This window comes from Capra hircus, chromosome 21 (assembly GCF_001704415.2).
Source record: "Capra hircus breed San Clemente chromosome 21, ASM170441v1, whole genome shotgun sequence".
In the NCBI taxonomy this organism is placed as follows: domain Eukaryota; kingdom Metazoa; phylum Chordata; class Mammalia; order Artiodactyla; family Bovidae; genus Capra; species Capra hircus.
Window position 1 is genome coordinate 29,366,140 of NC_030828.1, and position 21,324 is coordinate 29,387,463.

General features: G+C 42.5%; 1 pseudogene; it reads left to right on the plus strand.

Moving 5' to 3' along the window:
- LOC102186344 overlaps positions 1–19,981 on the plus strand; it is a 32,031-nt pseudogene extending 12,050 nt beyond the window's left edge.

Below are 21,324 nucleotides of genomic sequence, written 5' to 3' on the forward strand. Positions count from 1 at the left end.
GTGATGTTGGCATCGTCCTCTCCTCCATCTTGTTGATTGTTCAGGTGCTTGGCCCACAGTGAGTGCAGAGGGCTGTTTCAATCAAGAAGGTGACGACCCCAGCTACACAGCACTTCTCCGTCTGGGGAAAGTGTCTTGACTCCCCACAGCCCTCTCTGCCTTCCCCAACCCCCAGATCTTTTGTAGATGATTCCAAGAAGGGCTCAGGGCACTGAGAGTCCATCATCTCACTTAATCTACTTCCATAAAGCATTTTAAGGGGACGAAATATTGTTCTTTCTGAGCTCCTGCTATGCTCTAGACCATGCAACATTTAAGTTAATTTTGATCCTTTATAATAGTTCTGCTGTGTCAATGGCACCAGCCCTTTTTAAATCTTTCTAAAAACTCTGCACAACCCACTGTGACTTATAAGAAGAAATATATATTTGGTGTCATTGTGAATTATGATAAGAAATATGTATTTGGTCTCCATCTCTGTTTTGGGCACAGAGGTCCTAAAACCTTTGGAATTTCTTAAGTGATAAGAGCTATAGAGATCTCTTGATATTCATAACAAAACCTTTCAACACACATGTGTTTATGTTAATGAAGTGATTTTAGTAAGCCCCTAAAGATGGAGGTGGGGAACCATCCCTGTGATTAGAAGGTTGGGACTTTTAGCTCCACCCACTAGGGAGGGGAGGGAGCCTGGGGGTTGAATCAGTCTCCAATAACCAGTGATTTTTCTCCATAAAAACCCAAAGGGCTGGGTTTGGGGAGCTTCCAGTGTGGTGATTGTGTGGAGATTCTAGGAGTATTGAAGGCTCAAAAAAGGCATTGGACCCTCTGTGCTTTCTCAGCACCTCACCCTGGGCCATCTGACTGTTTCTGAGTTATATCCTTTTATAACAAACTAATAATCTAGTAAGTAACTATTTCTCTGCATTTTCTAAGCCACTCTAGCAAATTAGTTGAATCCAGGGTGGGGAGCCTTCTGGACCTCTGATCTATAGCCAATGGATCAGAAGCACAGCTGATAACTTGGACTTGACTGGCATCTGAAATGTGTGTCTGAGCAGGGGGAGGGCAGACTTGTAGGACTGAGCCCTCTTCCTGTGGGACTGGATGCCTTCTCTAGGTAAAGAGTATCAGAACTGAACTGAATTGTAGGACACCCAGCTGGTACAGAATTGCTTTGTGGTGTGGGGGTAAAACCCACACATAGAAATTGGTGTCAGGATAATAAACTGAATTCATTGCTGGGATGAATAACAAGACAACAGAAGCAGGTAGATACAAAGGCAAAATACCTTTACCCAGGATCCACGGCACATTTTGCATCTGCTCCTAAACAGGTGTGGGTACAAGAGGAACATCATCCCTGGACAGTTTTATATAATCAGTCATCTCCTGTCTGCAGGAAGTTCTGCTTGGTTTTTTAATGCAGGAGGAAGACACTGTTCATCTTTACTGAAAATGTGGCTGTGGGGTCCAGATTTTTGAACCCCAGCCCAGCCCTTCTGGGAGCAGGAGTCACTTTTTGTTGTAGCTCAGTGTCACTGGGACAGAGCATTGATCACCTGTCCAATGAGGGTCCAAGAAGTGTCCAGTGCAGGGCTATTGAGGGCCAGTGGAGACAGTGGGATGGAGACGAAACGAAGAGGGTAGATGGTAAGCTCTCAAGCTCTGTGAATTTTGACGACCAGCAGGCCAATCCCCAGCCTCCCCACCTGCTACAAAAAAACACATCAGGATGTCCCCATCCTCGTTCCTCCCTGGCATCCTCATCACCTGAGGGCTGACGGGGGTGCAGGGCGGGGGGGCGGGGTTGTCTCTGCTCTGGCAGTTTATCCACACAGGTGTCACCGCTGCCAGGACACCATGTAATGTCTGGGTCTGGGATCTCCTGGGGAGTTTGGAGAGACTTTGCAGGTCATCACCAGCCCAGCAGGGCCATCACAACATCAGGCTCTGGAGCCAAACCAGCTAGGTTCCAGTTCCCACCTGGAGCCAAACTCGCTGGGTTCAAGTCTGCACCGTCACTTGGAAGCTGATTAAATGTGGGAAGCTACCTTACTTCTCCTCCCCACAGTATCCGCACCTGTAAAATCTGTGAAGGAAACAGCAGCTCCCGCCTCAGAGGCTGGTAGAAAGGATCAGGTGAGTCATAATGCCTGCCATACTGGGAAATGGACCCAACATGCAGTTCAAGTGGGCCAAGACTTGTTGCCCGGTTACTTGTAAACATTTGATGAACATTAGCTTATTCCAGCTTTTTTTTTAAATTTATTTCCTCAATCAATTTTGGGCACTTAAAATTTATTAATATTTATAAAACCAGTTTTGTATAAATTCACATTTGTTGAAATAACACCTATGTATTGTATACCTCTAATGTATTTCCTTTTATCTATAGGTATATTTCCTTTTCTCCAGTGTGGTCATTGTTGCAGTATTATTATTGTTGTTGTAGTTGTTATTAGTTTGGATCGAGGTTGCCAGGGTCTAGTTTAATTTTGGGGGGAGGGAGGAAGAATCCTTCCAAGAACCAGTTTTTGGTCTTACTGACTACTTTTTTTTTTTTTAATTTCATGTTTCTACTTTAATTTTTAAAAATTTGTATTCTATTATATTGACACAAGCCAAAGACTATATTTAACATTTATGAAGCTACAACAAATGATAATCAAACCAATACTGAACTGTGAACCAACCTGACAACTTAAGAAACAAGGCAGACGAAGTACACTTGGTTCCTCCTTGTCTCCTGCACCCTCTTTCCAAACAGAGAAAAGCACCGTCATTACCATTTTAATCCTTTGTTCCTTGAAAGAGTGCTTACCATAAAGCATGTATCTCTAGCCCATATGCCATTCAGTGTTAGTTCTTTGTTGTTGCTAAGTTGTTGCTAAGTCGCTTCAGTTGTGTCTGACTCTGTGCGACCCCATAGACGGCAGCCCACCAGGCTCCCCCATCCCTGGGATTCTCCAGGCAAGAACACTGGACTGGGTTGCCATTTCCTTCTCCAATGCATGAAAGTGAAAAGTGAAAGGGAAGTCACTCAGTCGTGTCCGACCCCCAGCAACCCCGTGGACTGCAGCCTACCAGGCTCCCCCGTCCATGGGATTTTCCAGGCAAGAGGACTGTAGTGGGGTGCCATCTCCCTCTCCAACTTCGTTGTAGCTTTGCCTAAGTACTCCTCTGTGTGTGCATGCTCAGTTTTGTCCAACTCTTTGCAACCCCATGAACTGTAAGCCCTCTAGGAATTTACATTTAAGAATCCAGGCTTCTCTGGCTGTGGGATTTCCCAGGCAAGAATACTGGAGTGGGTTACCATTTCCGCTTCCAGAGGATCTTCCTGATCCAGGGATTGAATTCCACATCTGCACTGGCAAGCGGAATCTTTACTACTTGAGCCACCTGGAAAGCCTTTAAGTATTCCTCTACTGGAAACTATCTTCTTATTTTCACTTACCATTATGTTTCTGAGATTTGTGTATATTGTTTCGTGTAATTCTAGTACATTAATTTTAACTGCTGTGTAAAATTAATGTGTTGTTGTGGATGTGTCTGGTGATGAAAGTAAAGTCCAGTGCTGTAAGAACGATATTGCATAGGAACCTGGAATGTTAGGTCCATAAATCAAGGTAAATTGGATGACAATATACAGCCTTGATGTACTCCTTTCCCAATTTCGAACCAGTCTGTTGTTCCATGTCTGGTTCTAACTGTTGCTTCTTGACCTGCATACAGATTTCTCAGGAGGCAGGTAATGTTGTCTGGTATTCCCATGTCATTAAGAATATTCCACAGTTTGTTGTGATCTACACAGTCAAAGGCTTTAGCATCGTAAGCAGAAGTAGATCTCTTCCTTTTTCTATGATCTAGTGTATGTTGGATCTGAATGCAGAGTTTCTGAGAATACCAAGGAGAGATAAGGTCTTCTGAAGCGAACAATGCAAAGAAATAGAGGAATACAATAGAATGGGAAAGGCTAGAGATCTTTTAAAGAAAATCGGCTCAACATCACTCATTATTAGAGAAATGCAAATCAAAACCACAATGAGGTACCACTTCACACCAGTCAGAATGGCTGCGATCCAAAAATTTGCAAGCAATAAATGCTGGAGAGGGTGTAGAGAAAAGGGAACCCTCCTACACTGTTGGTGGGAATGCAAACTAGTACAGCCACTATGGAGAACAATGTGGAGATTCCTTAAAAAATTGCAAATAGAACTACCGTATGACCCAGCAATCCCACTGCTGGGCATACACACTGAGGAAACCAGAATTGAAAGAGACACATGTACCCCAATGTTCATCGCAGCACTGTTTATAATAGCCAGGACATGGAAACAACCTAGATGTCCATCAGCAGATGAATGGATAAGAAAGCTGTGGTACATATACACAATGGAGTATTACTCAGCCGTTAAAAAGAATTCATTTGAATCAGTTCTGATGAGATGGATGAAACTGGAGCCGATTATACAGAGTGAAGTAAGCCAGAAAGAAAAACACCAATACAGTATACTAACACATATATATGGAATTTAGAAAGATGGCAATGACGACCCTGTATGCAAGACAGCAAAAAAGACACAGATGTGTATAACGGACTTTTGGACTCAGAGGGAGAGGGAGAGGGTGGGATGATTTGGGAGAATGGCATTCTAACATGTATACTATCATGTAAGAATTGAATCGCCAGTCTATGTCTGACGCAGGATACAGCATGCTTGGGGCTGGTGCATGGGGATGACCCACAGAGATGTTATGGGGAGGGAGGTGGGAGGGGGGTTCATGTTTGGGAACGCATGTAAGAATTAAAGATTTTAAAATTAAAAAAATAAAAAACTAAAAAAAAAATTAAGAAAATCGGACATACTAAGGGAATATTTCATGAAAAATAGTCATAGTAAAGGACAAAAACAGCAATGACCTAACAGAAGCAGAAGAAATTAAGAAAAGGTGGTAAGAACACAGGGAAGAACTGTACAAAAAAAGATCTTAATGACTCAGAGATCTTAAAGAGATGGGATCACCTTAGCTGCCTCCTGAGAAACCTGTATGCAGGTCAAGAAGCAACAGTTAGAACCAGACTTAGAACAACGGATTCATTCCAAGTCGAGAAAGGAATACATCAAGGCTGTATATTGTCATCCTGCTTATTTAACTCATATGCAGAGTACATCATGTGAAATGCCAGACTGGATAAAGCACAAGCTGGAATCAGGATTTCAGGGAGAAATATCAATAACCTCAGATATGCAGATAACACTACCCTAATGGCAGAAAGTGAAGAGGAACTAAAGAGCCTCTTGATGAAAGTGAAAGAAGAGTGTTAAATCTGGCTTAAAACTCAACATTCAAAAAACAAACGTCATGGCATCCATTCCTATCACTTCAAGACAAATAGATGGGCAAAATGAGGAAACAGTGTCAGATTTCAATTTCTATGGGTTCCAAAATCCATGTAGACTCAGACTGAAGCTACAAAATTAAAAGACACTTGCTCCTTAGAAGAATAGCTATGAGGAAACTAGGCAGTGTATTAAAAAACAGAGAAATCACTTTACCAACAAAGGTCCATATGATCAAAGGTATGGTTTTTCTAGTAGTCATGTAAGGATGTGAGAGTTGAACTATAAAGAAGGCTGAGCGTCAAAGAACTGATGCTTTTGATGGTGCCGAGAAGACTCTTGAGAATCCCTTGGACAGCAAGGAGATCAAACCAGTCAATCCTAAAGAAAATCAACCCTGAATATTCATTGGAAGGACTGATGCTGAAGCTGAAGCTCCAATATGTTGGCCACCTGATCGGAAGAACAGACCCATTGGAAAAGACCCTGATGCTGGGAAAGATTAAGGGCAAGAGGAGAAGAGGGCAACAGAGGATGAAATGTTGGATGGCATCACTGACTCAACTGACATGAATTTGAGCAAACTCTGTGAGACAGTGAAGGACAGGGAAGCCTGGCATTCTGCAGTTTATGGGGTCACAGAGTCTTGGTAACTGAACAAAAACAGCAAAATTCTATTGTGTGAAAGTTGTAATACATCTTCTGTTGCTTTGTTCATAAACATTTGGATTGTGTGCACATAATCACAACCCATGCTGCAATGCACATCTTTGTGTACACTTTCTAGAACAAAGTCTTAAAGACACGACCTAGGAGTGGCGTCTGGTGGTCGTGAGTCAGTGTGTGCAAAGCAGAGTCAACAGAGAAATAGTCTTGTTCTATAGATACTAGAACAAGAAGACCTGCATTTGGATGCTGGCTCTGCCACTTATTTGATATATCTCGGGCAAAATAGTTAATGCTTCTGTTCCTCAATGTCTTCAACTGTGAAGTAGCACTGTAAGCAGCATGTACTTCAGAGGATTGGAGGAATTAAATGAGTCAGATTCTGGAAAGCGCTTAGAACAGTGAATAGCACAAAATAGTGCTTTATTCATGTGGTTAGATCAATTTAAATATAATTTAGGCATGTAAAAGGCAATGCCAGCTATTCTCTAAATTGTTTGAACCAGTGTGAGCTGCAATAGAAGTTCTATCTACTATGTTCTTCACCATTCTTAGCATTGTCACACTTTTTAAAGATTTACATTATAAATACAATAGTACAATGTATTGAATTCACAAAAAGTCAAAATATGTGCAGCAAGAAACAGAAGTTTTTCTTCAAATTCAGTTAGATGTATAAATTACATGTCTGGCATATTTGTGTACGGTGTTAGTAACTTTGTAATTTTTTTAGTTTTCAGTATAAGTCCTGCCTGTGCTTTGTACTTCTTTTTTTTTTCAGTGACCATAACTGGTATTTGATTTTCAATTTCAGTTTCCACATGTTCATTGCTAGTATATAGAAACACAATCTTTTTGCTGTGTATTAACTTTCTTTCCTGCAAACTTGCTAAACTCTCTTATTCTAGAAGGGTCTTGGGGTATTTTTTTTTTTTTTTTGGCAAATCCCTTAGAATTTTCTACCTCATCCATCATGTCATCTGAATTATAGACACAGGTTTCTTTCTTTATGGTGTACATGCCTTTTATTTCCTCCATGTGCCTGACTATATCAGCTGGCGCTTCCAGGACTACTGGGTAACAATGGTGAGAGAAGATCTTCCTTCTCCTCAGTCTAAGGGGGAAGCATTCACTCCTCTATCCTTAAATGTGCTATTGACTGGAGGGGTTTTGTATATATTCTTTATCATGTTGAGGAACTTCCTTCTTTCCCTAGATTGCTGAGAGTTTTATCATAGAGTGTTGAACTTTTTCACTTGCTTTTTTCTGCATGATTTAATATGATCATGTAATTCTTTTTATTTTTTAGCCCGTGAAAATGGCATTAATTGATTTTTTTTAGTATTAATTGATTTTGATTATGGAACCAGCCTTGCAACTCTAATCTAGATTCCCCGTGGTTATGCTGTATAATTTGTTTTATACATTGATTCTATTTCTAATGTTTTTTAAGGACACTTGTGTTCATATTCATGATTGATATTGGTCTGTAGTTTTCTCTTTTTTTTGTACTGCCATGGTCTAGATGATATCAGGGTAATACTGATCTGGTAAAATTAGTTGGAAAATCTAATTCTTCCCAAATTTTAGATAAAATTCTCCCAGTGAAACAACCTGGACCGAAAGATTTTGGGAGGGAAAGCTTCAAATTACAAAATAAACTGCCCTAATATTTATGGGACTATTTAAATATGTTTCATTTTGGGTAGATTGTAGTAATTTGTGCTTTTCAAGGAGTTTGTCCATTTTATCTAAGGTCAAGTTTATGGATGTAGAACTGTTTATAATATTTCCTTATTATCTTTAAGACACTTCTTTGGTCCATATTGATATCCCTCATTTCATTCCTGATGTTGGTAATTCTTTTTTCAATCAAGGTGTTTTTATGATGGCTGCTTTAAAATCCTTATTAGAAAATTCTAACGTCTTTGTCATCTCTGTGTTGATGTCTACTGATCATTTTTATTCTTTCAAGTTGAGACTTTCTTAGCCCTTGGTATGATGGATGAATAAACCCGAATATTTGAAATATTATATTGTGAAATTGGATCTTATCTAAATCTTTTGTTTAGAGGTTTCTTCTGACATCACTTCTATGGATGGAGAGGGTTCAGCATCATTAGTGCCAAGTAGGGGTTGAAGTTCAGGTTCCTACCTGGCCAATCTTCACTCCTGGAAGGGAGGATTCTTCATTACTGCTGAGCAGTGGTGGGAGGCTCAGCTTCTCATGATGCCCGCTGATATCACCATGGCAGAGAGGCAAGGTGCCTTGTTATGAACACATGTGATCTCCACTGGCACCTCAAGGGGACCGGACCTAATTAGCACTGGTCAGGGACTGAAGTCCTGACCTCTCACTTGGCCTTCTCCAATACAACCCAGGTGTAGGGGAGCAGGTGTGTCATCTTGTTGCAGCTGGGCAAGCATGGAAGGCTAGGCCCAGAACCTGGCCCTTGCCTTCAAGGGTTACCTGGACCTTCAAGTCTTTCTGTAAAGTTGTGCTGAAGTAGGGTGGTTATTGTCTAGACCTTTCCGTCTTGCTAGACTGACGCTTTCCTTGTGAATACTCACTGGAAGGAATGATGCTAGCGCTGAAGCTCCAATACTTTGGCCACCTGATGCAAAGAGCTGACTCATTAGAAAAGACCCTGATGCTGGGAAAGATTGAAGGCGGGAGGAGAAGCGGATGACAGAGGATGAGATGGTTGGATGGCATCACTGACTCGATGGACATGAGTCTGAGCAAGCTCCGTGTATTGGTGAAGGACAGGAAAGCCTGGAGTGCTGCAGTCCATGGTGTCACAAAGAGTCGGACATGATTGAGCAACTGAACAACTGGATACAGAAAGCAAGTGTTTTTTAGTTGGTGTTTGTCTTTTATCTCTGATTTCCTGTTGGCAGGTTTCTGGCTTCTATAGCACTAGCTGTGGGATATAGAGGGCTTTCCTGGTGGCTCAGATGGTGAAAAATGGGCCTGCAATGCAGGAGACTTGGGTTCAATCCCTGGGTCGGGAAGATCCCCTGGAGAAGGGAATAGCTACTCACTTCAGTATTCTTGCCTGGAGAATTTCATGGAATAGGTGAGGCTGAAAGAAAAATCCAGGGAACTCATCACTGTGTCATTTCTCCAGATCCAAGATCCCTTACTGATCTGTTTTATTCTTTCCACCTTTCAGAGTCATTTTTATGTTAGTTTTATGTATAATGTTTAAGGGTTTTAGTTGAACTTAGTGGGAGGAATAAGGAAAAGTACATTTATTCTACCTTTCTAGAAGTCGCTATCCCAGAACTTAACTATATATTGTATTTTCATTCAGTTCAGTGTACTTTTTTAACTACCTTTGAGACTTCCTCTTTGAGGCACGGACTAGAAGAATGTTGTGTAGTTTCTAAAAGCATGGAGATGTTTCTGTTATTTTTCTGTTATCAGTGCCTAGTTTGAGTCCACCGTGGTCATAGAACAAATTCCAAGTGATTTCAATTACTTTATATCTGTTGAAATTCACCTAATGGCTCATGAGATGTTTGATTTTGGTAAATATTCCATGGGCGTTTGAAATGAATGTGTATTCCACTGCTGTTGGGTGGAGTGCCCTCTGAAGGTTGATTATATCCTGCGGGTTGATGCTGGGCTCTATCAGTTATAGAGAGAGGAAGGGGTATTGTAGTCTCCAACAATAATTGTGCTGATTTTGCCTTTTATCAGTTTCTCTTCACATATTTTGCAACCATGTTGATTGGTGCAGATGTATTTAGAGTTGCTCTCTGTTTTATCATTATGAAATATCCCTTTTGGTCCTTGGTAATTTCCTTTACCTTAAAGTCTGTTCTATGTGATAATATGTCCACTTCAACTTTCTTTTGATTAATGTTTAATATTGTCCCATCATTTTTCAACCTAACTATATCATTATATTTGAAGTGAGTTTCTTGTAGCTGTCATATAGTTCAGTTCAGTTCAGTTCAGTTCAGTCGCTCAGTCGTGTCCGACTCTTTGCGACCCCATGAATTGCAGCACGCCAGGCCTCCCTGTCCATCACTATCTCCCAGAGTTCACTCAGACTCACGTCCATCAAGTCCATGATGCCATCCAGCCATCTCATCCTCTGTCGTCCCCTTCTCCTCCTGCCCCCAATCCCTCCCAGCCAGTTTTGACTGGCATTATTTAGACATTTATATTTAATATAATTTCTGCTGTATTAGGAATGAAGTCTGTCTACTTATATTTTGTTTTCTATTTGTTTTCTCTGGTTCTTTTTTCTGTTTTCTTTATTTTGCCTTCTGGGTCTCTTGAACATTACTTAGGAATTTCATTTTATCTGCAATTTTAATGTATCTCTTTGTATAGATTCTTTATTGGTTGCTCCTAGGTATTACATTCCAGTGTAGATGTTTATATAACAGAGGGATTTCTGATGTGTGTGTGCATTCTACATTAGTCATTACAATGAAGAAGCTGGCATTCTAATATTCATTTATGCTACCTTTACTGTTATCTTGAATGGTGGGATTGAAATGAATGAAAATACTGAGACTAAGGTTTTCTATGTAATCAACATACTGGAGTAAATACACCTTGTAAGTCTTTGGTAAGTAGTCAACCTGGCCACTTCCCAGCCTCACTGGATTCTTTATTTCATATGTGAATGTGGTGTCTTCCCCCATGGTACCCTCTATTCAAAGTGCAAGCAGCAGAAACATGAAGTTTGACTTCCATGTTTAAATTGTCAAAATAATAGGGGCCGTATGGTTCCAGAGGAAATTGTCCCCCTTAGTTCTCATGGACCTTGAAAAAAGTGTGAGGAAGTTATAATGCCACAGCAAGCACCAAATCATATCATGAACCATATCTGAAAACCAGCAAACAAATTTTGTTGAAATACTGAGTGTACACACAGCTGTGCTTTGAAATCACCTTAATAATGAAGAGAAGAAAAAAACTTGCCAAAATATTGGTTTTCTTATCAGAGAGTAGGAAAAAAAAAATGCAGTATTTTCTGACCTCAAGCAAATTCTGGATAAATGGCAAAGAATTCAGATTTTGTGGACTCAGAAAGCTTTTTTCAGGGAGTATTGTGCTAATTTTTCTAAAACATGCAAAAGGTGATGTAGCATGATGGCAATTAAATTCAAAGAGTTCTAAAAAGAGAGATTAAACTTTAAAGAATGCCATGACTCATCCTGTTGATTTTGTTAAAAATCAAACTAAGTGTTTTTCTTGATATGTGGAAAAAAGAGTCAGCATCTGTCACTAGTAAAAAGCATCAGAAAAATAGAATGGGGAGGATTGATGGATCAATATGGTAAGCCTGAAAGTTTAGAAACACTCAGATATTATGTCTGTTCTATAAATCATGTACCACAAAACAAACCACAGGATGTTTGAGGAAAAACCAACAGCATCAAATGCAGTAAACAGATACTTCAGTAGTATTTATTGTATGTTGCAAGATTATTAGAAGTCAGGGGGAAAACAACCTGAAATCTAACGGAAATGTTTATACATAGTGGGGTGGTTTCATAATGAGTAAATTAAGATGTCTAGATATTCTGATTCCTTGCATTCTGGTTATCTATTGATTTGCAGCAAACCTCCACAAGACCAAGTGGTTTAAAACAATGAGAATTACTCATTTTGCTCATGAATGAGCAGTTTGAATGGGGCATGGCAAAAACAGCCATTCTCTGCCCTGGGCAACATCAGCTGGTCCAGCTCTTCTGAGGCTGGAAGAGGAAACACTTTGTAGACTCACTCTCACTCATAAGACTGAGGAGTTGGTTCTGGCTCTCGGTGGATGCTTAGCCAGCATATGCCTGGGATCTTCTCCATGGGGTCTCTGAATGGAGCTGTTTGGCCTTCCTCACAGCATAGTTCCCAGGTTCCAAGGGACAAAGATGAAAGCTTTAAATAACATGGCTTCTGTCTCCATCTGTTGATTAGGCAAGTAAGTCACCAAGTCCAGCCCAAAGTTAAGGAGAGGGACTTTAGATTCTACCACTCAGTGGAAGGATTAGCAAAGAATCGGTGGCATTCTTTAATCTGCCACATTGTAAAATATGTTTTTTAAAAATAAATTAATTTTATGTGCACAAACCCATGATTAAATAGGTTGACATGTAAGTAGCTGATTTAATCCCATTTGTATAAAAAATGGCATAGAGAGGACCATACATGTATATTTATTTTTGCCTATTTGACAATAAAGAAAAGTACAGAAGAATGGGTGATCACACATAGGAGTGAGACGGAAGGAGAATTATTAGCTTTTCTTTTTAAACTTCTGTGCTTTATCTTAAAAATCCAATGTAGTAAAAAACTATTGATTAGAATTTTTACCAACTCAAGATCTAGATAGTTTTTAAAATACTTAATTAAAATAGCAACAAAAGATAAATATTCCTAGTATCTATCTTAAACTCAACAACAGTGAAGCTTATTTAGAGTGCTTTGCATTTAGCAGCAGTTTTGAGGTTCTTAAATCCTGGAAATTTCTTACCACCTTGATACGAGCTTGGTTATTCCTATGGTGGGGCTGGGGGTGATGAAGAGGGCTTATAATATGTAATTCATGAAATCATTATACTTAAAAAAAGCAATATACCTAAACTATGACACAAGTCAACATATTTACAAAACAGAAACAGATGTAGAAAACAAACTTACGGTTACCAAAAGGGGAAGGGGTTGGGGAGGGATAGAAGAGTTTGGGATTAACACACACACACTACTGTATATAAAATAGATAGTCAACAAGATCCCACTGTATAGCATGGGGTACTACATTCAATATCCTGTAATAAATTGTAATGAAAATTAATAATTCAATCACTTGGTTGTACATCAGAAACTAACAAAACATTGTAAATCAACTAGAATAAAAAAAAATTTTAAGTCAATGTATTTTAGATAAGCTTTTTATTGCAGTATAACATATGTACAGAAAAGCAGGCAAATCCATTTTAGAGTTCAGAAGACTTTCACAAATTGAACATGTCCAGGTAATCGACACACATTTGAAGAAATAAAACATTATCCACACACCAGAGCTCTCTGGTATCCAATCCTTCTGCCCACCCTACAAAGGTATCCATCACTAATCTACCAGCAAAAAATTAGTCTTACCAATTTTGAACTTAATATAAATGGAGTCAAATAGTATCTATTCTCTGTGTCTGGATTCTTTCATTCAGCACTACATTTGGGAACCTCATCTTTGTAATTATATATAGCAGTTTATTACTTTTTATGGATTCAAAGTATTCTACCATATAACTTTACCAGAATGTGTTTCCTTCCTTGGATATTTGGATTTATCCCAGTGTTTAGTTTTTATGAATAATTTTGCTATTCAGTTCAGTCACTCAGTCGTGTCCAATGTGACCCCATGAATCGCAGCACGCCAGGCCTCCCTGTCCATTAACATTTGCATAAACTCCTTTTGGTGTACCCATATGGGGTATATATATACCTACACATGTGATTACTTGTTTTCAGGTCTAGCAAATGCTGCCAGAGAGTAACATTCCTAAAGGGGTGTGTGAGAGTTTCCATCAGCACCTCCTAAATACTCAGCCATTTTGGCGGTAGGGGGAATAGAGACTTTTCACCGTGGCTTTAATTTGCATTTCCCTGATGATTAATATAACTGATCACCTTTTCACATGTTTTTGAGCATCTGGATAGACTTTTTCATGAAGGGCATATTCCAGTCTATTGCCCACTTCTCTAAAATTAGGCTTTCTGTCTTTTACTAACGAACCTATAGAGGTTCTTTAGAAATTTTAGAGTGTTAGATATATATTGCAAAAATCTTACATTCTGACATTTCTACTACATATGTTTTTGCTTTTCTTTTATAGATTTTCAATTCTTGAATTTAGTATATTAAAATTGTCTTAATTTTCTTTGTGGTATCTTTTTAAAGAAATCTTTGCTTTCCTTAATTAAGGTCATGAATAAATCTTCCATGCTATTCTGAGAAGTTTTATGCTTTTGCTTTCACATTTAGATCTAACATCAATTTAGGATTGTGTGTGTGTGTGTGTATGTTTATGAGACACAAGGGTCAAGATTAATTTTTTCCATGTGTGCTGTGTATGGTTATACAATCATCCAAATTTACCGTTATGGTTCTGTTATCTTCTGATCTATTTGCATATCTGCATTCCTTTATCTGTTACAGAATTCTGGCCACCATCCTCTCTAGCCTGTTTCTCCACAATAGCCTTCTCACTGGGCATCTGACCTTCAGCCTCAGATGCTCAGCTGGCCTCGGAGGGATCTTTATAAAAACATAAATCTCATTATTTCACTCTCTTACCAATATTCAGTTGTCTGCTTCCTTTGAGTCTCATAATATAGAAAATATTTTCTGTGGTTCACATGCCATTTGTGGTTTTCCCCTCCTGACCCCCATCTCTATCTCACTGATTCCCCTGCACATTTTATACACAAACATTTCAGAAACACTTTCTGTGTTAGTTTCCTAGGGCTCTGTAACAAACTGCCACAAGTGATGGAGTTTAAGAAACACCAGAAATTTATTGCCTCAAGTCAGGAGGCAAAGTCTGAGATCAAGGGGTTAGCAGGGTTGATTCTTTCTGGAGACTCCAAGGCCGAATCTGGTTCTCCTGTGCATGGTGGTTGCTGGCAGTCCGACTTTCCTGGGCTTGTAGCTGTGCCACTCCAGTCTCTCCTCCATCTCCACATGCCTCCTCCCTGCTGTATGAGTCTGTGGGTCTCCACATCTCCTTGTCTATTTAAGAATATTAGCCATTGGGTTTGCTGGATGACCTCATTTTAACTAGTTACATCTGTAAAGACCTCTATTCAATATAGTCACCTTTTGAGTTTCTGGGTGAACGTGAATTTTGGTGAATACTATTCAAATGGCTACACCTCCTTTTCACCTCCTGGATTATGTTCACTCAACCCTCAAGTTATTCGCATTACTGGCTCCCTCTCCACTCCTGTTGACCTTCAGCTTTTCTTAATCTGCTCATCCTTGAGACTCCTCTTGTTTTACAGTGACTTTACCTGCTTGGATGGATAATCTGTGTCAACTTCACGAAGTCATGAATTATTCAGGTATCTGTCAAACAACATTCTGAGTGTGTCTGTGAGGGTGTTCCTGGGTGAGATTAACATTTGATTTGGTATTCATATACTTGTTCTCTACATGTGTCTTCTTTCTCCTTTGCAAATAATATTATCTTAAACATTTTTCTAGGTAACACATATATTATTATACAGGATATTTTCCTCTTTCTGACTTACTGCATTCTGTATGATGGCCTCTTGGTCCTACCAAGGAGGAAAGGGGCGAGGGGTTGGATGAATTCGGAGATTGGGGTTGATGTATATACACTACTATGTATAAAGCAGATAAGTAATGAGAACCTACTGCATAACACAGGGAACTCTATTTGGTGCTAAATGGGAAGGAAATCCATAAAAGAGGGTATATAGGTATATATATATGGGCTTCCCAGGTGGTGCTAGTGCCAAAACACCGGCCTGCCAATGCAGGAGACATAAGAGATGCAGCTTCGACCCCTGGGTCAGGGAGACCCCCTGGAGGAGGGAATGGCAACCCACTCCAGTATTCTTGCCTGGAGAATCCCATGGGCAGAGGAGCCTGGCAGGCTACAGTCTACGGGGTCGAAAGAGTTGGACACAACTGAAGCGACTGAGCTCACACGCACGTATGTGTATGGCTAGTTTACTTTGCTATGCAGTAGAAACTGACACCACAGTTCAAAGCAACTACACTTCAATTTTTAAAAATTACTATTTTCCCTGATTAATATATTTTCTTGCACAATATAAGTACATAGAAAGCAAATTAAATAATCAAATCATTCACAATCCTAAAAAAAAATTTTTTAATTTGACTTGGTAGATTAAGTAAAGCAGATTGCCCGCCCCAGTGTGGGTTCAGTTCAGTTCAGTTGCTCAGTCGTGTCTGACTCTTTGTGACCCCATGAATCACAGCACGCCAGGCCTCCCTGTCCATCACCAACTCCCAGAGTTCACTCAAACTCACGTCCATCAAGTCAGTGATGCCATCCAGCCATCTCATCCTCTGTCATCTCCTTCTCCTCCTGCCCCCAATCCCTCCCAGCATCAGAGTCTTTTCCAATGAGTCAACTCTTCGCATGAGATGGCCAAAGTACTGGAGTTTCAGCTTTAGCATCATTCCCTCCAAAGAAATCCCAGGGCTGATCTCCTTCAGAATGGACTGGTTGGATCTCCTTGCAGTCCAAGGGACTCTCAAGAGTCTTCTCCAACACCACAGTTCAAAAGCATCAATTCTTCGGCGCTCAGCCTTCTTCACGGTCCAACTCTCACATCCATACATGACCACTGGGAAAGCCATAGCCTTGACTAGACGGACCTTTGTTGGCAAAGTAATGTCTCTGCTTTTGAATATACTATCTAGGTTGGTCATAACTTTTCTTCCAAGGAGTAAGCATCTTTTAATTTCATGAGTAGGCCTCATCTAATCAGTGAAAACCTGAACAGAACAAAAAAGCTGACTCTTCCTCTAGTGAGAGGAAGCTTCTCCTACCTGCTGCTGCCAAGTCGCTTCAGTTGTGTCCAATTCTGTGCGACCCCATAGACGGCAGCCCACCAGGCTCCCCCGTCCCTGGGATTCTCCAGGCAAGAACACTGGAGTGGGTTGCCATTTCCTTCTGCAGTGCATGAAAATGAAAAGTGAAAGTGAAGTCGCTCAGTCGTGTCCGACTCTTAGTAACCCCATGGACTGAGGCCCACCAGGCTCCTCCGTCCATGGGATTTTCCAAGCAAGAGTACTGGAGTGGGGTGCCATTGCCTTCTCTGTTCTCCCACCTGACTGCCATGAAATGGGAAATCAGTCTTTTTCCTGCCTTCCGATTTAACAAACATCAGCTCTTAGAACCACACCATTGACCCTCCTGGGGCTCCAGCTTGTCAGTTCTGGACTTCAGACTTCTCAGCCTCCATAATTGTGTGAGCCAGTGTTTTATAATTTAGATAGATAGACTAGATAGATATTTCATTGAAGAAATCTGACTAATACACTTAAAAAAACCTCCCTTACTCTCAAGAGTTGCCTGGGTGTTGTTTCTGAGTGCAAAGCTGCTCAGGGAGAAGTTAACATCCTATACTGTCCTTCTGATTGTGGTCAGTAACCATCACCTAGACTGTAAGTCCCTAGCTGTAGTAATTTTTTCAGAGTCATATTATAATATTTTATATATAATATATATTATATTATATGCTGAATAAGGCTTCCTTTTCAAGATGACTCGCTGAATAGACACTACAGTCCCTCTCCCATCCTACATTTCTAAAAATGAAGAAAAGATAAAAAGTGTTTTATAAAAGTGTGTAAAAACAGTCATGGTTGCAAGTGCTATTGGTAATAAGGAACAAGGTAATTTTCTGACTAATACTTCTGCTGGAGAAAATTATGAAACCTGAATAAAATATTTTCCTTTAAATCTGCTTGAGACTTCTACCTCTGTGAATGTAATAGGGCAGAACAAATCTCAGTCTATAATAAACTTGTTTCTTTTACTTTAACCTTTGTATTGTATTCCATTTGCTTTAAGAATATTGGCTATAACCTGAAATATACAGGACAGTCCAAGACTCCGACCTTAAAGGGTGTGACACTTTTCCATTCATATAGAGATTAAAAAATGTTGCAGAACAGAGAATAACATTGGTCTTGTTGGAGGTTTATAGGAACATCCATGACCTGACTTATGTGGCCGGCTGCAACAATAAAAGATTCCTGCAGTAAGCAGTTGTAACAACCAACCAGCCCCTCCTCCCCTCCTTGCCTTTTAAAATGCTTTGCTGAAACCCTTCTGGGAGTTAGGGATTTTTTAAGAGTATAAACCACACAGCTACTTGCATTGCCCTATAATAAACATTTCTATGCTCCAAAATTTGATCACATGGACCACAGCCTTGTCTAACTCATTGAAACTACAAGCCATGTCGTGTACGGCCACCCAAGACAGATGAGTCATGGTGGAGAGTTCTGACAAAATGTGGTCCACTGGAAAGGGAATGGCAAACCACTTCAGTATTCTTGCCTTGAGAACCCAATGAACAATATGAAAAGGCAAAAAGATATGACACTGAAAGATGAACTCCTCAGGTCTGTAGGTGCCCAATATGCTACTGGAAAACAGCAAAGAACTAGCTCCAGAAAGAATGAAGAGGCTGAGCCAAAGCAGAAACAATGCTCAGTCATGGCTGTGTCTGGTGGTGAACGTTAAGTCCCATGCTGTAAAGAAAAATATTGCATAAGAACCTGGAATGCTAGATCCAAGAATCAAGGTAAATTGGAAGTGGTCAAACAGGAGCTAGCAAGAGTGACCATCAACATTTTAGGACTAAGTGAAGTAAAGTGGAGCAGAATGGGTGAATTTAATTCAGACGATCATTACATCTACTACTGTGGGTAGTAGAATCCCTTAGAACAAATGGAGTAGCCCCCTCAGAGTCAACAGAAGACTCGAAATGGAGTACTTGGGTGCAATCTCTAAAACAACAGAATGATCTCTGTTCCTTTCCAAGTCAAATCATTCAATATCACCGGAATCCAAGTCTATGCCCAATCACTAACGCCAAAGAAGCTGAAGCTGAACGGTTCTATAAAGATCTACAAGACTCCCAGAATTATCACCAAAAAAAAAAAAAAATGTCAGCAGCGGGCGCCTGAGGCAGGGCGGCCGAGGTGGTGGCGGCCCCGCGGTTTCGCTGGAGCGCGGGGCGGCGGGCCTGGCGGCGGAAGATGGCGAGCTCCGCAAGAAGTACTGCGTGTACTGCCTGGCGGAGGTGAGCCCGCTGCGCTTCCGCTGCGCCGAGTGCCAGGACATCGAGCTGTGCCCCTGCCCCGGGTGCTTCTCCGCCGGCGCCGAGATCCGCCACCACCACCGCCGCTACCACGGCTACCAGCTGATGGACGGCGGGCGCTTCACGCTCTGGGGGCCGGAGGCAACGGGGGCTGGACCAGCCGCGAGGAGCAGCTGCTGCTGGATGCCATGGAGCAGTTCAGCTTCGGGAACTGGGAGGACATGGCAACTCACGTCGGCGCTTCCCGGACCCCCCAGGAAGTGATGGAGCATTACACATCTCGGTGGCCGAGCAGCAGCAGCTGGACTACATGCCTCTGCCGGACGACTACGAGATCGAGTACGACCAGAACGTCAAGACGCTCCTCAGCAGGCCCTCCGTCAAGGAGGCAACGACGTGGAGATCGAGCTGAAGCGCGCGCACCTGGACCTGTCCCTGTGCAAGTTCCGTGAGCGGCAGCGGTGCAAGAACATCGCGCGCGGCTACAACCTGGTGCCCGCCTTCCTGGGCAAGGAGAAGGAGCGGGCGGCGCGGTGCAAGGTCACCAAGGTGAAGGAGCTGCGGCTGAAGCTGCGGCCTGTCTACCAGTTCATGTCCTGCAAGGAGTTCGACGACCTGTTCGAGTACATGCACAAGGAGAAGATGCTGCGGGCCAAGATCCGCAAGCTGCAGCGCTACGGGCGCAAGGCATCACCAAGATGGAGGAGTTGGCAGAGTAGAGGCAGCCCGGCACAAGCGGGAAAAGCGCAAGAACAAGGCGGCGGCGGCGGGGGCGCCAAGCGCGGCAAGGAGGACGGCCGGGACGGCGAGTTCGCGGACATAGAGCACCTGCCGGGCTTCGAGCTCCTGTCAGACCGCGAGAAGGTGCTGTGCAGCTCGCTGAACCTGAGCCCCAAGCACTTCGTGACCGTGAAGACCATCATCATCAAGGACCACCTGCCGAAGCGCCAGGGCATCCCCTCCAAGAGCCGCCTGCCCAGCTACCTGGATAAAGTCCTCAAGAAGTGGATCCTGAACTTCCTCACCGACAGCAGGTGGATATCCAGGGACGCCTTCTGAAGCCCGCCGCTTGGAACTGACGGAGGCACGGATGGCTGGAGGGTGGCCGCGAGAGCCGCACCGACAGCGAAGAGGGGGAAAAAAAAAAAAACCAAACAACTTTGTGAGCCAAAAGGAAACGGGGTGGGCGGGAGTGGGAGAGGGCACGCGTTTCCGGCTCCACCCCCACCCCGCATTGTTGCTCTTTTTTTTTTTTTAAAACAAATCGAGTTCTTTTTTTTAGGGTATCAGTTCTTTTTCTTGTCCTCAGAAGAAGCAATAGCAACAGTCGGATCAAGAAGACAAAACCCGTGTATATTTTAACTGAATCCCTAAACGTAGTACTTTAAGATGATGATTTGCCTTTAAGTGTTCAGTGTGGGGCATATGATGATGAGATTGGGCAATTTCCTTTTTGTGTTGTTGCTTCCCAGTGGTACAGGACTGTGAGATGGGTGGAGAGGAGCCCTTTCCTGCTGGCCACCAGCTCACCCCGGTGACCTGAGCTCTGCGCGGCTGCCCTCAGTGTTGGGCAGGTGGCACTTTAGGCCGAGGGTGCAGGGCCGGACAGAAGAGGCCAGGGGAGGGCGGGATGGGCATCCGTAGGGACTCGCCGGGAGGAATCTGGTGTTGAATGGTTTGGCCAAACTGAGCTTCCTCACGACGACATACAGTGGCACTTTGAGGGAGCTCACCGCGATGTCCTGGGGGGACGCAGGGCCCAGCGCAGGCTGGCAGAACGCGGAGCCACCTCCCCTGGGGCTGCTGCTTGCTGCGCTTGGAACTTGGCCATGCGTTTTACTTGGAAGAACTCATTTTAAATGAAGTTCACCGAGAGTTGAGAGTTCTGGGTTTTGGGTCAGCCCCTTGTAGGGTTCTCCCCCCAGTGGCAAGCCCCTCTGTCTCTGAGATTGGCCATGTGTCTTGTCTTGTGTGGTGTCAGGCGCTGGGCTAGACGAGAGGGACCCCTGTGGCCTGGAGGCCCGGGCACTGCTTCTCTGGGCTGCCTCCTTGAGCCAGACTCTGGTGTGGCTCTGCCCAGCCCGGTTCAGAGAGGCTATCAGGGGCGCCCCTTCGTGACGGGCACGGTGCCTTCACGTGGGAACCTAAGGATTCGTGTGTCTTCCAGCTGCCTGGGGCTCTCGTGTCCAAGGCCCAGCTGTAGGGTCACTGGAGTGGCCAGACCCCAGTGTTCCAACGGTCGTACTGGGGCACATCCTGCCTCTCATCCCTCGTAGCTACCAGACTGTTTACCTCCCAGAATGCTTGGGCTTGAAGTTACTTTAAATTGAAGGTATTTGAGAGGGAAAAAAAAACACCTCATTTCCAAGGACGGCTCAGTTATGGTGCCTTTTCCTTTCACACCCTCTGTCTGTCCCTTAGGGTGAATTTCCAGCATTAAATACACACGTCAAGTAT